Here is a 13,898-nt window from a genome sequence, read left to right as displayed (position 1 = left end):
TCTATTGCTAATTAGTAGAGCTCAGTTTAAGTGTGTGTAGCAAATGAGCAGTGAACAAAGGGGATTATCCAAAAAATCCTGATTATTTTTATCAGAGAGGGGAAACAGATGGCTTGAGTTGGGGGACATAGTAGAAAAAAAACCAGTCCTCATCAAGATCAGAAATTGGTATTACTTGAATACTTTAAAAATCTTCATGACAATGACACACACACTTAGTAAAAATGAAAAAAGTTCAAATGAGTATACAATTATATAATAAAAATAAATCTTCCTTTAACCCCACATTCCAGAGGTAACTATCATCTAATTTCTTGGACATCGTCACCAAATTTGCCACGCATGCTCATGTATCTATCTACCTATCTATCTATCTACCTACCTACCTACCTACCTATCTCTTTATCTATTCATCTTTCTGTTTATATGTGGTAAACTTACTGTTCTCATGTTTCTGCACCTCACCTCAGTGCCTGGCATGTAGGAACCAGTCAACGATTTTATCCATTACTATTACTCGTGGATTTTAGCTATGTCTCTCTTTGAATATTCCTTTTTTCTATCCTAAGACAGCAGTTAGGTCTGCACCGTGTCACTTTTCTCTCAGTCACCTGCCCACCACTGCTGACAATCACAGCATCTGACCCTTTATTAGAGTGAACCTTGACATGATCTAAGGCAGAGGTCTCAACCTTGACTGTACTTTAGAATCCTCTGGGGAGCATTTAAAAACTATTGATGCCTGAGCCTTGACCCAGACTAATTAAATTAGAATCTCTGAGGGTACATCCCAAGCATGGCTGGACTTTTAAAGCTCCTCAGCTGATGACAGCGTGCAGAGTTGAGAACACTGGTCCAGAGTTTCAGCTTGTCAGGACCAGTTTGGATCCCAATTCTGTTAGACAGTGTTTTAGCTCTTGTTCCTAGTTTTGTATTATGTATTAATTTGAAAAACATGCCTCCTGATTTCTTCATTCTTGTCACTGGCAGAAAATCTCACTGCTAATTTTTCCTTTTTTTGTTTGCTTATTTTGTAGGAAATTAAGCTTTTTCTCTCTCTAAAATCAAATATGGAAAAGTTCCTGGTCAGTTGAAGGTTTGGGGGTTTATTTCATTCTGTACAACTGAGGTTTTATATATTAAGAAAATCACATGACCCCAAATGATTAATGAGCTTCTGTGGCTGTAACATCTGTTTTGCTTACATTGATTCCTCTTGATCTCTCTTGTTGGAAATTTCGAGGCTATATATACCTGCATGGGGATCACCCAGCCATGATAACCAAATTAATAAAATCTTCACTAGGGCTTCAGCTCATTGATCATTTTCTAGGACTAATGGATTTACCTGCAGCCCATATTGTCTATGTTACATCAGGCAGATTTTCCATGGGCATAGCTATTTAAAGCGTGTTAAGAATATTTAGTACATTTTTTTTTTTTAAGAAAGAGAAAGTGTTTTGGCAAAGCAACTACTGGTGAAGAGCCATGTAGAAGGTTTAAAGGCATCATATCACCTCTGTCTCTGATCTCATGGAACAAGTCCCGAGATTATAATAGAGCAAGGTCCTACTTTTATAAAATGCGGTTTCTAAAGAGGTACCATTTTGGCAGTATAAAAGTGAATGTTTAAAAAAGGTACTTGAAGTCTGATTGGTGAGTGGGTAAGGGTGACAATTATTCTTAATTTTGGAGGAGCTCTTCAAACTCCTCTCCACACAGTGCCATGTGTTTTGGATAAATTGGAAAGGATGATAAGTGTGGCAGAGGGTAACCGAGACCTGAAAATGGATTAAGTGGCTGGGTGCTGTGAGCTACCAATAGCCTGGATTATTATTTTTTTCCAAAAAACACTGATTCACAGGATTTCCTTGGACATCCCAGTTTTTTCCCCTATTTCATTATCCTCAAATGATTTGCAATTCAAAGGGGCAGTTTCTTTTGTTGGAGAAACTTGACCCTATCTAACCATCATACCATTTTTATAAGAAATATTTTGTGAAGTCCTCTTTACTATCCTGAAATATAGATATAAATGTGTGTATATAATAACCTAACCACACACTAATTAAAAGTATCATTATAATGTCCTAACTGTAATATAAAAAATAATGAAAGAAAAAGGATTTACGATGACATAATATATATTCCAATCTATAAATGCTCAGATATGCACAGGAATAAATACTAGGACACATAATGAATAGTCATTTCTATAGTCATTTTTTCTTTTCTTTCTTTTTTAAAAAAATTAAGTATAATTGATCTACATCATTATGTTAGTTTCATGTGCACATCACAGTGATTCAATATTTTGTACATTACAAAATGATCACCATAAGTCTAGTTGCCATCTGTCATCATACAAAATTATTACAATATTATTGACTATATTCCCTATGTTGTACATTTCATCCCTGTGACTCAGTTGTTTTGAAACTGGAGGTTTGTACTTCTCAAACTCCCTCACATATTTCACTCATCTCCCAACCTCCTTCCTCTCTAGCAACCACCTGTTCATTCTCTGTATTTCTGACTCTATTTCTGTTTTCTTATGTTTGTTCAGTTGTTTTTTAGATTTCACGTGTAAGTGAAATCATATGGTATTTGTCTTTCTCTGCCTAACTTATTTCACTTAGCATAATACCCTCTAGGTCCATCCATGTTGTCACAAATGTCAAGATTTCATTATTCTTCATGTCTGAGTAATATTCCATAGATACATACAGAAAATTATATATTCTTTTCCAATTCTTATCCATTCATCTATCCATGGACACTTTTGCTTACGTATGTTGGCCTTTGTAAATAGTGCTGAAATAAACATAGGGGTGTGTATATCTTTTCAAATTAGTATTTTTATTTTCTTCAGAAAAATGCCCAGAAGTGGAATTGCTAGATCTTATGGTAGTTCTATTTTTAATTTTTTAAGGAACCTCCATAATGTTTTCCATAGTGACTATGCAAATTTACATTCCCACCAGTTTCTCCACACCCTATTCAACACTTGTTATCTGTTGTATTTCTGATGATAGTCATTCTGACAGGTGTGAGCTGATATCTCATTGTGGTTTTGATTTGCATTTCTCTGACGATTAGTGTTTTGAGCATCTTTTCATGTGTCTGTTGGCCATCTATATGTGTTTCCTTCTCTGTGCAAAACCTTCTTAGCTTGATGTAGTCCCATTTGCTTATTTTTGCTTTTATTGTCCTTGCCTGAGGAGACATATCCAGAAAAATATTGCTAAGAATGATGTCAGAGAGCGTACTGCCTGTGTTTTCTTCTCGGAGTTTTATGGTTTCAGGTCTTACACATATATCTTTAATCCACTTTGAGTTTATTTTTGTGTATGGTGTGAGATAGCAGTCCAGTTTTATTCTTTTGCATATAGCTGTCCAGTTTTTCTGACACCATTTACTGAAGAGGCTGTCTTTTCCCCATTGTATATTCTTACCTCATTTGTTATAGATTAATGACCATATACATATCAGGCTCTGTTCAGTTCTATTAACCTATATGTCTGTTTTTGTGCCAGTACCATATTGTTTTGATAACTTCAGCTTTGTAGTGTAGTTTGAAATCAGAGAGCATAATACTTCCAGTGTTGTTCTTTCTCAAGATTGTTTTGGCAGTTTGGGGTGTTTTGTGTTTCCATATAAATTTTGGAATTATTTTTTCTAGTTTTGTGAAAAATGCCTTTGGTATTTTGATACAAATTGCATTGAATCTGTAGATTGCCTTGGGGAGTGTGGTCATTATAGAAATATTAATTCTTCCAATCCATGAGCACAGTACAGTAAGTCCCCTACATATGAACGTGTTCCATTCCAAGAGTGCGTTTGTAAGACCAATGCGTTTGTAAGCCCAACTTGTTTGTAAGTCCAACAAAGTCAGCCTAGGTACCCAGCTAACACAATCAACTATATGGTACTGTACTGTAATAGGTTTATAATGCTTTTCACACAAATAATACATAAAAAAAAAAAACACAAAAAATAAAACATTTTTTATCTTACAGTACAGTACCTTGAAAAGTACAGTAGTACAGTACAACAGCTGGCATACAGGGGCTGGCATTGAGTGAACAGGCAAGAAGAGTTACTGGCCGGAGGAGGGAGAGGAGGTGGGAGATGGTAGAGCTGAAGGATCATCAGCAATATGAAATGGAGGGCAACTTCAATTTCACTCATGTCTGACCTTGATGGCACAGGTTCTGGTTCCTTGCTGGATTCAATTCTATCTACCCTTTTGAAAAAACAATCCAGTGATGTCTGGGTAGTAGCTCTTTTTTTCTCATCATAGATGACACAGTAGCACTGGATTGCTGCAATCTTCGTGTACCATTCTACTTTCAGGTCCTGTACCTCAAAAACAGTGCCTCCTCAAATAAAGAAAATCCCCTTGCCATTTCCTGCATTGTGAATCTCTTCGGTTCTTCAGTTACTTCTTACTCTTGTCTCTCTTTGTCCTTTCTCTCTGCCTCCAATTCCATCAGGTCATCATTAGTAAGCTCCTTGTGTTGCATAGTAAGGAGTTAGATGAAGTCATTCTCTTGAGGAGCTTCTTGCTGAGGGTCACTAAGTTGCTGTAGACCTCTTTGGACTCCTCATCCACCTTCTCAAATCCACGAAAATAGTGAACAAACTGTGTGCAAAGGTTCTACCATCTTTTTTGCCTTGCTCCACTCTGTCAATTATTTTCACTTTTGTTTCCATCGTTATCACTTGGCAATTCTTAGAAGGAGCAGCTACATCTCCGCTGCTTTTACTCTTGCTTCTGGACATCCTGGGCTTGAAATAAAGATACTGTACTACTGTACTCTATACAGTACTGTACAGTAAAGTACACAAAAGCACAACCACTTGTAGAGGATGCATACATGTGACAATGTATGCCTGACACATGAACTAACTTACATGATTGGACACGCGAATGCATGTTTGCATCTTTGAAAGTTCGCAGCTTGAAGGTTCGTATGTAGGACACATTCTGTATATCTTTTTCCATTTGTTTGTGTCATATTTAATTTATTTCACTAATGTCTTATAGTTTTCTGAGTACAAGTGTTTTACCTTCTTGGTTAGATTTTTCCCAGGTATTTTATTCTTTTTGATGCAATTATAAGTGGGATTGTCTTCTTAATTTCTCTTTCTAATAGTTCATTGTTAGTGTGAAGAAATATAACAGATTTCTGTATATTAATTTTGCATCCTGCAACTTCACTGAATTCATTTATTAGTTCTAACAGTTTTTTGGTGGTGTCCTTAGGATTTTCTATGTATAATACCATGTCATCTGCAAACAGTGACAGTTTTACTTCTTCCTTTGGATTTGGATTCCTTTTATTTCTTTTCCATGTCCGATTGCTGTGGCTCGGACTTCCAATACTATGTTGAATAAAAGTGGTGAGAGTGGGCATCCTTGTCTTGGTCCTGATCTTAGAGGAAATGCTTTCGTCTTTTCACTGTTGAGCATGGTGTCAGCTGTGAGCTTGTCATATACACCCTTTGTTATCTTGAGGTATATTCTTTGTATACCTACTTCGTTGAGAGTTTTTATTATAAATGAATGTTGAATTTTGTCAGAAGTATTTTCTACATTTGTTGAGTTGATCATATGATTTTTATTCTTCAGTTTGTTAATGTGGTGTCACATTGATTGATTTGTGGATATTGAACTATCCTTGCATCTGTGGGATAAATTCCACTTGATCATGGTATATGATCCTTTCAATGTACTGTTGGATTCGATTTGCTAATATTTTGTTGAGGATTTTTATACCTACATTCATCAGTGTTACTGGCCTGCAATTTTCTTTTTTTGTGGTCTTGTTGTCTGATTTTGGTATCAGGGATATGATGGTCTAGTAGAATGAGTTCAGAAGCATTCTTTCCTCTTCAATTTTTTGGAATAATTTGAGAAGATTAAGTGTTAACTCTTCTTTAATTGTTCTGTAGAATTTATCATTTATTCATAGACAGCTGTGAACCTGTCTTCGTCCTGGACTTTTGTTTGATGGAAGTTTTTATTATTATTACTGTTATTATTATTACTGATTCAGTTTCATTACTGGTAATTGGTCTGTTCATATTTTCTATTTCTTTCTGATTTAGTATTGGGAGATTGTACATTTCTAGGAGTTTGTCCATTCCTTCTAGGTTGTTCATTTTATTATAATTGTTTGTAGTAATTTCTTATGATCATTTGTATTTCTGTGGTGTCAGATGTAACTTTCCTCTTTCATTTCTGAATTTATTGATTTGGGCCCTCTCTTTTTTTCTTGATGAATCTGTCTAAAGTTTTATCAATTTTGTTTATCTTTTCAAAGAACCAGTTCTTAGTTTCAATGATCTTTTCTACTGTTATTTTTTTTTTAGTCTGTATTTCATTTATTTCTGCTCTGATCTTTATTATTTCTTTCCTTCTGTTAACTTGGGTTTTGTTTGTTTGTTTGTTTTGTTCTTCTTTTTCTAGTTCCTTTAGCTGCAAGGTTAGGTTTTTTGAGATTTTTTTCTTGTTTCCTGAGGTAGGCTTGTATCACTATAGACTTCCCTCTTAGAACTGCTTTTGCTGCATTTCATAGATTTTGGATTGTTGTGTTTCCATTTTCATTTGCCAATGTATTTTTGATTCCCTCTTTGATTTCTTCACATTACTTGTTTAGTAACATAGTGTTTAGCTTGCCCTTTTGGGTGATTTTTTGTTTGTTTTTCTTGTAGTTCAGTTCTAGTCTCATCCCACTGTGGTTGGAAAAGATGCTTGATATGGTATCAATCTTTTAAAATTTATTGAAACTTTTTTGTGGCCTAGCATGTAATTTATTGCGGAGAATGTTTTATATACTCTTGAAAAAAAATGTGTATTCTTCTGGTTTTGATGGAAAGTTCTCTATATATCTACTAAGTCCATCTGGCCTAATGTGTCATTTAGGGTCAGTTTTTCCTTCTATAGTCATTTTTTTACATGGAATTATTGTGAATATGGCAACTACAAATGCAAACTGATATGAGTATGTTGGTTTTATTACAGACTCAAGGACCATGAATGATGTTGCCATCAATGATATGATTTTCTGATAGAATGAACATCTCTTGGCAAAGTTTAAAATACAATACAATACAGTCTTCCCCACATTTATGCAATAGTTGAATTCCAGAAAAAAATCAGTTCATATTAAAATCTTGCAAATATACTAATGTTTATAATCAAATAGCATCTTGGCTCGGATAGTTAAAATTAAATGTATCCACTCATAAAAATTATTCCAAAAAATCCCAAACCTAGAAATATCAAGTAAAGATATAGTGCAACAAATTCTCATACATTGCTGATGGGATTGTAAATTGGTAAAATCATTTTGAAAAACTTTTGTGGCAAGGTTTTACTAAAGCTAAATATATGCCTACTCTATAACCCAAAAGTTCTACTCCTAGGTATATATACTCAACAGAAAGCAGCACATATATTCAAAAAAGACATGTGCAAGAATGTTCTTAGCAGCCCCATATGAAAACAAGCCACATGTCCATTACTATTAGACTGCTAATTTATGGTATATTTATACATAAAATATGTTATAGCAATGAAAATGAAACTAAAACTACATACAATAACATGGATGAATCTCACAGACATAATGTAAAACAAAAGAAACCAATCATAAAAGAGTGTGTAATGAGTTATTTCATTTATATGAATTTCACAAGAGGCAAAACTAATCTGTGGTGAGAGAAATCAGAATAATGGTTAACTCTGAGAGGGAAGAACTGGGGAACACAAAGAAAATTTCTGTGATAGTGGCCATGTTCTATATATTGTTGTAAGTAATGGTTACACAGGTATATTCATTTGTAAAAATGTATTAGGTGATATAAATAAAGTATATGCATTTTACTTTTAAAAAGTTTGCAAAGACAAAACATAGGATTCACTTATATGAATATCTAGTGGAACATTCTTTTGGGCTAGAAATATTGCATAGATTTTAGGGCTTCTAGTCCTCTTGGTTCCTGCCCACTAAACTCCTGTAAACTCGAAGGTTTCTCAAAATTCAATGATTTCTGTACCTCCTGAATTATTACTTACTAAATATATTTTAAAATTAGACTTACCTTTTTAATTTAAATAAATGTACTTTAAAAGAAATGTTATATAAGTAGGAAATCAGTATTATTTGGCACAGATAACAGGTAATTATAAAAACAAATGCAATGGCGCTATTATATTCTAACCAAGAACTGTTGCCCATGTAACCTCTTGAGATAAAGCTTGCTTTCTTTTGGTTAGTGTTAGTCAGTATTAGAATGCTGTGAAAATCAGAAGAGCATTAAACTGAGACTTTCTCATCAACATAATCAGAAAGTTTAAAAAATAATTGCAGGGCTTCCCTGGTGGTGCAGTGGTTAAGAATTGGCCTGCCAATGCAGGGGACATGGGTTTGAGCCTTGGTCCAGGAAGATATCACATGCCACGGAGCAACTGAGCCCGTGTGCTACAACTACTGAAGCCCACACGCCTAGAGCCGTTGCCCCCCAACAAGAGAAGCCACTGCAATGAGAAGCCTGCACTCGCCACAACTAGAGAAAACCCTGTGCACAGCAACAAAGACCCAACACAGCCAAAAATAAAATAATTTATTAAAAAAAATAGTAATTGCGATAATTCCCACCCCAGGACTATTTACTTCATTACCATTTGTTACATGGATGGTGCATTAGTACACCTTCATACATCTTCAGCCATTCTGTTTTTTCCTGAGTCCCTCATGGCAATTAAAAAATAATCCACATTGCTGTCTCTTCTTAGGTAGATAGACTTATACTCCCCTCAACTTTGTAGCAAATAGTTTGATTATTTTCTAAAGAATGAACAAACATGGGATTTAGGAGTTAAAGTAAGGGATATTTACGGTATGACATTTTATCTGGTCGGCAGTGAGTGAGTGTTTAGTGGGTGAGTGATCTAGGTCCAGCTATGTCCACCAACACAGCAAAACGAATGCTAGGAAAATTGATACAAATAAGAAGAAATCTCTAATTCTGTGTTGATTTTAGGTAAGAATTTATAGTCAGCAACCCCCCTATAGATAAATTGATATGAATGTCCATAGATAACACTGATTCTCTTAGTGCTCCCAATTTCAGAGATGCATCCCAAAATACTAACATGATTCAATACTATTTAATCCTATTTATGGGTGCCATACAAATAATCACATAAAATCACCAAACTCATGTGTAATATTCCTTACATGTTGAAACTATGACTTGAGGAATAATGCTCTAAATTCTAAAACACAGAGAAGAGAAATGATTGCAGTATTAGGTTGAACTATATACAATTGAGGTTTTTGAAGGTCAAAAATAGCCAACTGTTAGCAATTTAATATGTTTCAAAATAATACTTGGTAATCATTTTGAATTTCTTTGTACATAATCATAGTGCCGTGTGGTTCTTTAGGGTGGAAAAGAAAATCAGACTATGAGTCAGGATCTAGGAACAGGCTCCACCATTAAACAGTGTAATATTGGGTAAATTACTTCTCCTTGGGTAGTGTTTACTCTTGCATGTGGAGGAAACATTAACTAAATTCGTGGGTCCTAAAATGTGCATTGCTGACCTCTGTGGGTCTGTGGAGTTAATGAAATATGTTCTCGAGTTCACGTTCTCATCAAGCATATTTTGCATAAAGAGTAACGTATCTTGCACAATGTCTGAGTGCTTCCATGATAAATGAAGTGTAAATCAATACATTGAATTCATAGTAGAATTTTATAATATTATATATTTTATAATTAGTATATTAAAAGAAAATTATTGCATTTGAAGAATATACTTTTTAAAAAAATATCAGTGTTGAAAGATGTTTTCCATTATCAACTAGTAAAGACTAATATTGAGAAATGCTTTGCGCAAGAAGAGCCAATTAATACTCAGACTAGAGGCAAAGAACAAATCAAGAGTGAGGCCATTGGTCTCTTTATTTATCGATGTGATGCCTGATAAATATTTTCATTTAGGCAAAATGACTTTTGGAATAAAGGCTAAGGATATGCTTTCTCATAGAAACTTGCTAAGTTCCTGTCTGAAATTAAGTCTTGAGAAAGATAAAGAAGCCAGTTTGGAAAATAATCATGAATGTGGCTCTTTGCACATGGAGCTGAATGGGATCAAGTTAATAAAATGCCAACTTGGGTTTTGAGAAGGTTAGAATCCCCAGAAGAATCCCCAACTTGGATTAAAATAGTCTGTGAATATTCAAGACTTAATATGATAGTTAGGGCTTCAAATTTCTACAAATAGAGAACAGACTAAAAATGCTTTTCAGCCTCTTAAGGAAGCTTCATGTTTTCTTCATATGGGTTCAAGAAGGATCATGGGGAATTAAGGCACTCCCAGAGGGCAAAGCCAAGAATTACAACTTCAGTCTAATCAAAGATCATTCCCCAGCTCTTGGGTACTGGGCCCTAGTAACCTCTGCCCAGTGGGATTTCAGAACTGCTGTAGACTGGTGATTCTGTGTGCTTCCAATTCTCCTTTCTGAATGGTATTGTTCATTGTGGCATTCTGTCTCTTTTTAAACCATTGTCTGTTGGATGTATGAGAGGCAAATAACTTGTAGGTTTTCAGATCAAGGGGAGCCACATCTAGATTGAACTGTAGGTGCTTTCAAGAAGTCCCAGAATTTGAGTCTTATACTATAATTATATGAAAACTATGACTTTTTTCCAAGGGAGAATGAATGTATTTAGCATACATAAGGGAAGGAATTGTATATTTGTGACCAAGAGAGTGGTCTGAAGTGGATTGTATATTTTCCTCAATTATCTGCTGCTCTCCTGTGAGAGAAGTATACATTCTGCTTCTTTCAAGTCTGGCTTAGTCATTTGGCTTGCTCTTTTTTTTTTCCTACTGCCACAAGAATTGCAAACCCAGATAGGGAATTCTCCTTGAGCCTGGATCTAAGAATGAAGATGACACGGAGCAGAGCCGTGCTCAACCCTCATGTGACATAAAATGCCAGCAAGAAATGAACCTTTGCTGTAAGCCACTGAGATTTGGGGGTTATATGTTATTGTATGTAGCATGATGAAAAGAGGTTAATATCGTCACAGAGCTAATGGTAGCAAGGGTAAAACCAGAACAAGGGATATTGATTCCCACTTACAGGGTTCTTTTCATGGCATCTCAGCTTCTTTCGGGAGTTGAGTATATTTGAATGTTTTAAGGGTGGTCGCAGTTTTTAAAATAACTGTTATTAGGACACGCATGAGTATTGGACTATTAAGGTATTTGCACAGTGCATAAACTACACTTAGGACATGTTCACACAGCCAAGTTAAATAGAAAATGGAAGCAACTGTCTTAACTAATTTAACTTCTGATATTCCTTGCTTCAGTTATCTAGATATTTAAAGGGGAAGATTTTTCAAAATTATTCATTTTTTTACTCTCTTGGTTTCAGGCTTACTTAGGTATAGATGCAATCTTAAAATTTCCACTAAAGACAGTCTGAAGTATGATAATTCTTGGAGTGGAACTAAAATAGATAGCTAGCGGGAAGCAGCCACATAGCACAGGGAGATCAGCTCGGTGCTTTATGACCACCTAGAGGGGTGGGATAGGGAAGGTGGGAGGGAGGAAGACGCAAGAGGGAGGGGATATGGGGATATATGTATACGTATAGCTGATTCGCTTTGTTATACAGCAGCAACTAACACAACAAAGTATAGCAATTATACTCCAATAAAGATGTTAAAAAAAAAATGGCCTGGGCTTCCCTGGTGGCGCAGTGGTTGAGAATCTGCCTGCTAATGCAGGGGACACGGGTTCGAGCCCTGGTCTGGGAAGATCCCACATGCCGCGGAGCAACTAGGCCCGTGAGCCACAACTACTGAGCCTGCGTGTGTGGAGCCTGTGCTCTGCAACAAGAGAGGCCGCGATAGTGAGAGGCCCGCGCACCGCAATGAAGAGTGGCCCCCACTTGCCGCAATTAGAGAAAGCCCTCGCACAGAAACGAAGACCCAACACAGCCAAAAATAAATAAATAAATAAATAAATTAATTAAAAAAAAAAAAAATGGCCCCTTTCTTTTCCCACCTGAGAACTGGTTCCAATAAAATCCTGACTAAATTAACTGGAAATCCTTGCACAAGGGTCCAAAGCCACAAAAAACTCATTGTATGGTATGGTCTTGAGTTATCACACATATTGTCAACTGCTAAAATTAATACCCACCGCAGTACCATATTTTAGCGTCTGACTTAGAGATATCATTTAATCACTTTTATCTCACATTTGGATTGTCTTGTTTTATGGAACTGCTTTAACCACTTTTTTTTTCCTACAAGCTGTGTTCTGTGTTCTGAGGTAACTGCAACTTAAATATATTCAACCTCAACTGTCCTTTATTAAGGTAGAAGGTCTCTGCCCCACAGCTGAATCTGAAAGCTATTTGGGATGAGGTTGAATCTTTATAATAAACTTGCTGTAGAGAAGCTGCCATTTGGCTCTGAGAGTGTTTTATTGCAGCAAAAATGTAGTTGCATATATTCATGTTATTTTTCATCATTCCTATCCTATTCTCTTAGTTTAAATTTTTTCCCCAAAGGTAATTATTTTTTCTTTGCTCCTTCATGTTTTAAAATAAAATTGTAGTAAAATCTATTCAAGAATCCCTGGATGTCAAGAGATCAGAGAAAAGTTTTTACAAACCACTTTCTAAATGAGAAAGAAAAGGGGGGGGGGTGTGGATAAAAGAAAGAAAGAAATGAGTACTGTGTCTTAAAAACAGAAGGAGTTTGCCCTGGTTTTGAGTATAATTAAAAAAAATTTGGGACCCAAATGATGATGGTGACAAAGACCATCACACTGAGTCTCTAGAAACCCAAGTTCTAGCTTGGGGTCCTTGACTAGCTGAGAGCATGACCTGCGACAAATCTTTTCATCTGTTAATTTCCTTATCTACAAATTGAAGTCATTAAATTAGCTCTGTTTTCATCTGTGACCTTCTGTGATTCTAAAGAAGTCATAGGAAGAGGAACTGTTTGCTCTAAACAGGGGGTTGAACCAGTGTGTGTACAAAGACAGATAAGATAGTCTTGCACGAGTATCAGAGGTGCTGCTGTCAAAAGTGCCTAAAAATCAAATGATAAAAAATAAAATTTAGCTACTTTCTAAGAGCAAGGTGATGTTCTGTCTTTCAAATGCTGCTGGGAGAGCATTGCTAGTTTTATTTTTTGAGAGTTCAGCAATGTTGGGAATCTCTAAAATAACCTTTTCCTGCTTCTGTTTTTATTTTGTTTTTCTCAGACCTTGAATTGTCAGCCACTCAGCATGAAAAGTAGGAATTTTTTTTTTTTTTTTTTTGGTAAAACACTTTAAAGAAAATACAGCCATTCTGAACCTTTCTGAAGAAAATGACCTCTCGGCTACAGAACTGCCAGTGCATTTGTGTTAAGCAAGTTTTCCTTTCCCCTGGAGGCAATTTGGTACATTGTGATTTATGTCCTTGACATGTTCTAAAGGTTAAGAAAATGTTCCATGTATGTGTTTCTTCTTTTAAAGTTAAAGAAGTCACTTCCTCAGACATGGCTACTTAATGTTTAATATTCTTTTTTTAAAAAAATTAATTTGTTATTTATTTATTATTTATTTTTGACTGTATTGGGTCTTCGTTTCTGTGCGAGGGCTTTCTCTAGTGGCGGCGAGCGGGGGCCACTCTTCATCGCGGTGCGCGGGCCTCTCACTGTCGCGGCCTCTCTTGTTGCAGAGCACAGGCTCCAGACGCGCAGGCTCAGTAGTTGTGGCTCACGGGCTTAGTTGCTCCGCGGCATGTGGGATCTTCCCGGACCAGGGCTCGAACCCGTGTCCCCTGCATCGGCAGGCAGATTCTCAA

General features: G+C 35.9%; 1 long non-coding RNA gene across 1 annotated transcript; it reads right to left on the bottom strand.

Moving 5' to 3' along the window:
- Positions 1–1,447: 1,447 nt before the first annotated feature.
- On the bottom strand, positions 1,448–12,347 carry LOC309662782. The gene is made up of 2 exons (XR_014264957.1): positions 12,085–12,347; positions 1,448–11,771 (listed from the first exon to the last, which is right to left on the bottom strand). It is a non-coding gene; the product is annotated as an uncharacterized lncRNA (long non-coding RNA).
- Positions 12,348–13,898: the final 1,551 nt, after the last annotated feature.

Source organism: Balaenoptera physalus, assembly GCF_965194825.1.
Source record: "Balaenoptera physalus genome assembly, chromosome: 6".
Classification (NCBI taxonomy): Eukaryota; Metazoa; Chordata; class Mammalia; order Artiodactyla; family Balaenopteridae; genus Balaenoptera; species Balaenoptera physalus.
Note: the sequence above shows the minus strand (reverse complement) of the source record. Positions and strands in the feature narration are given on the sequence as shown.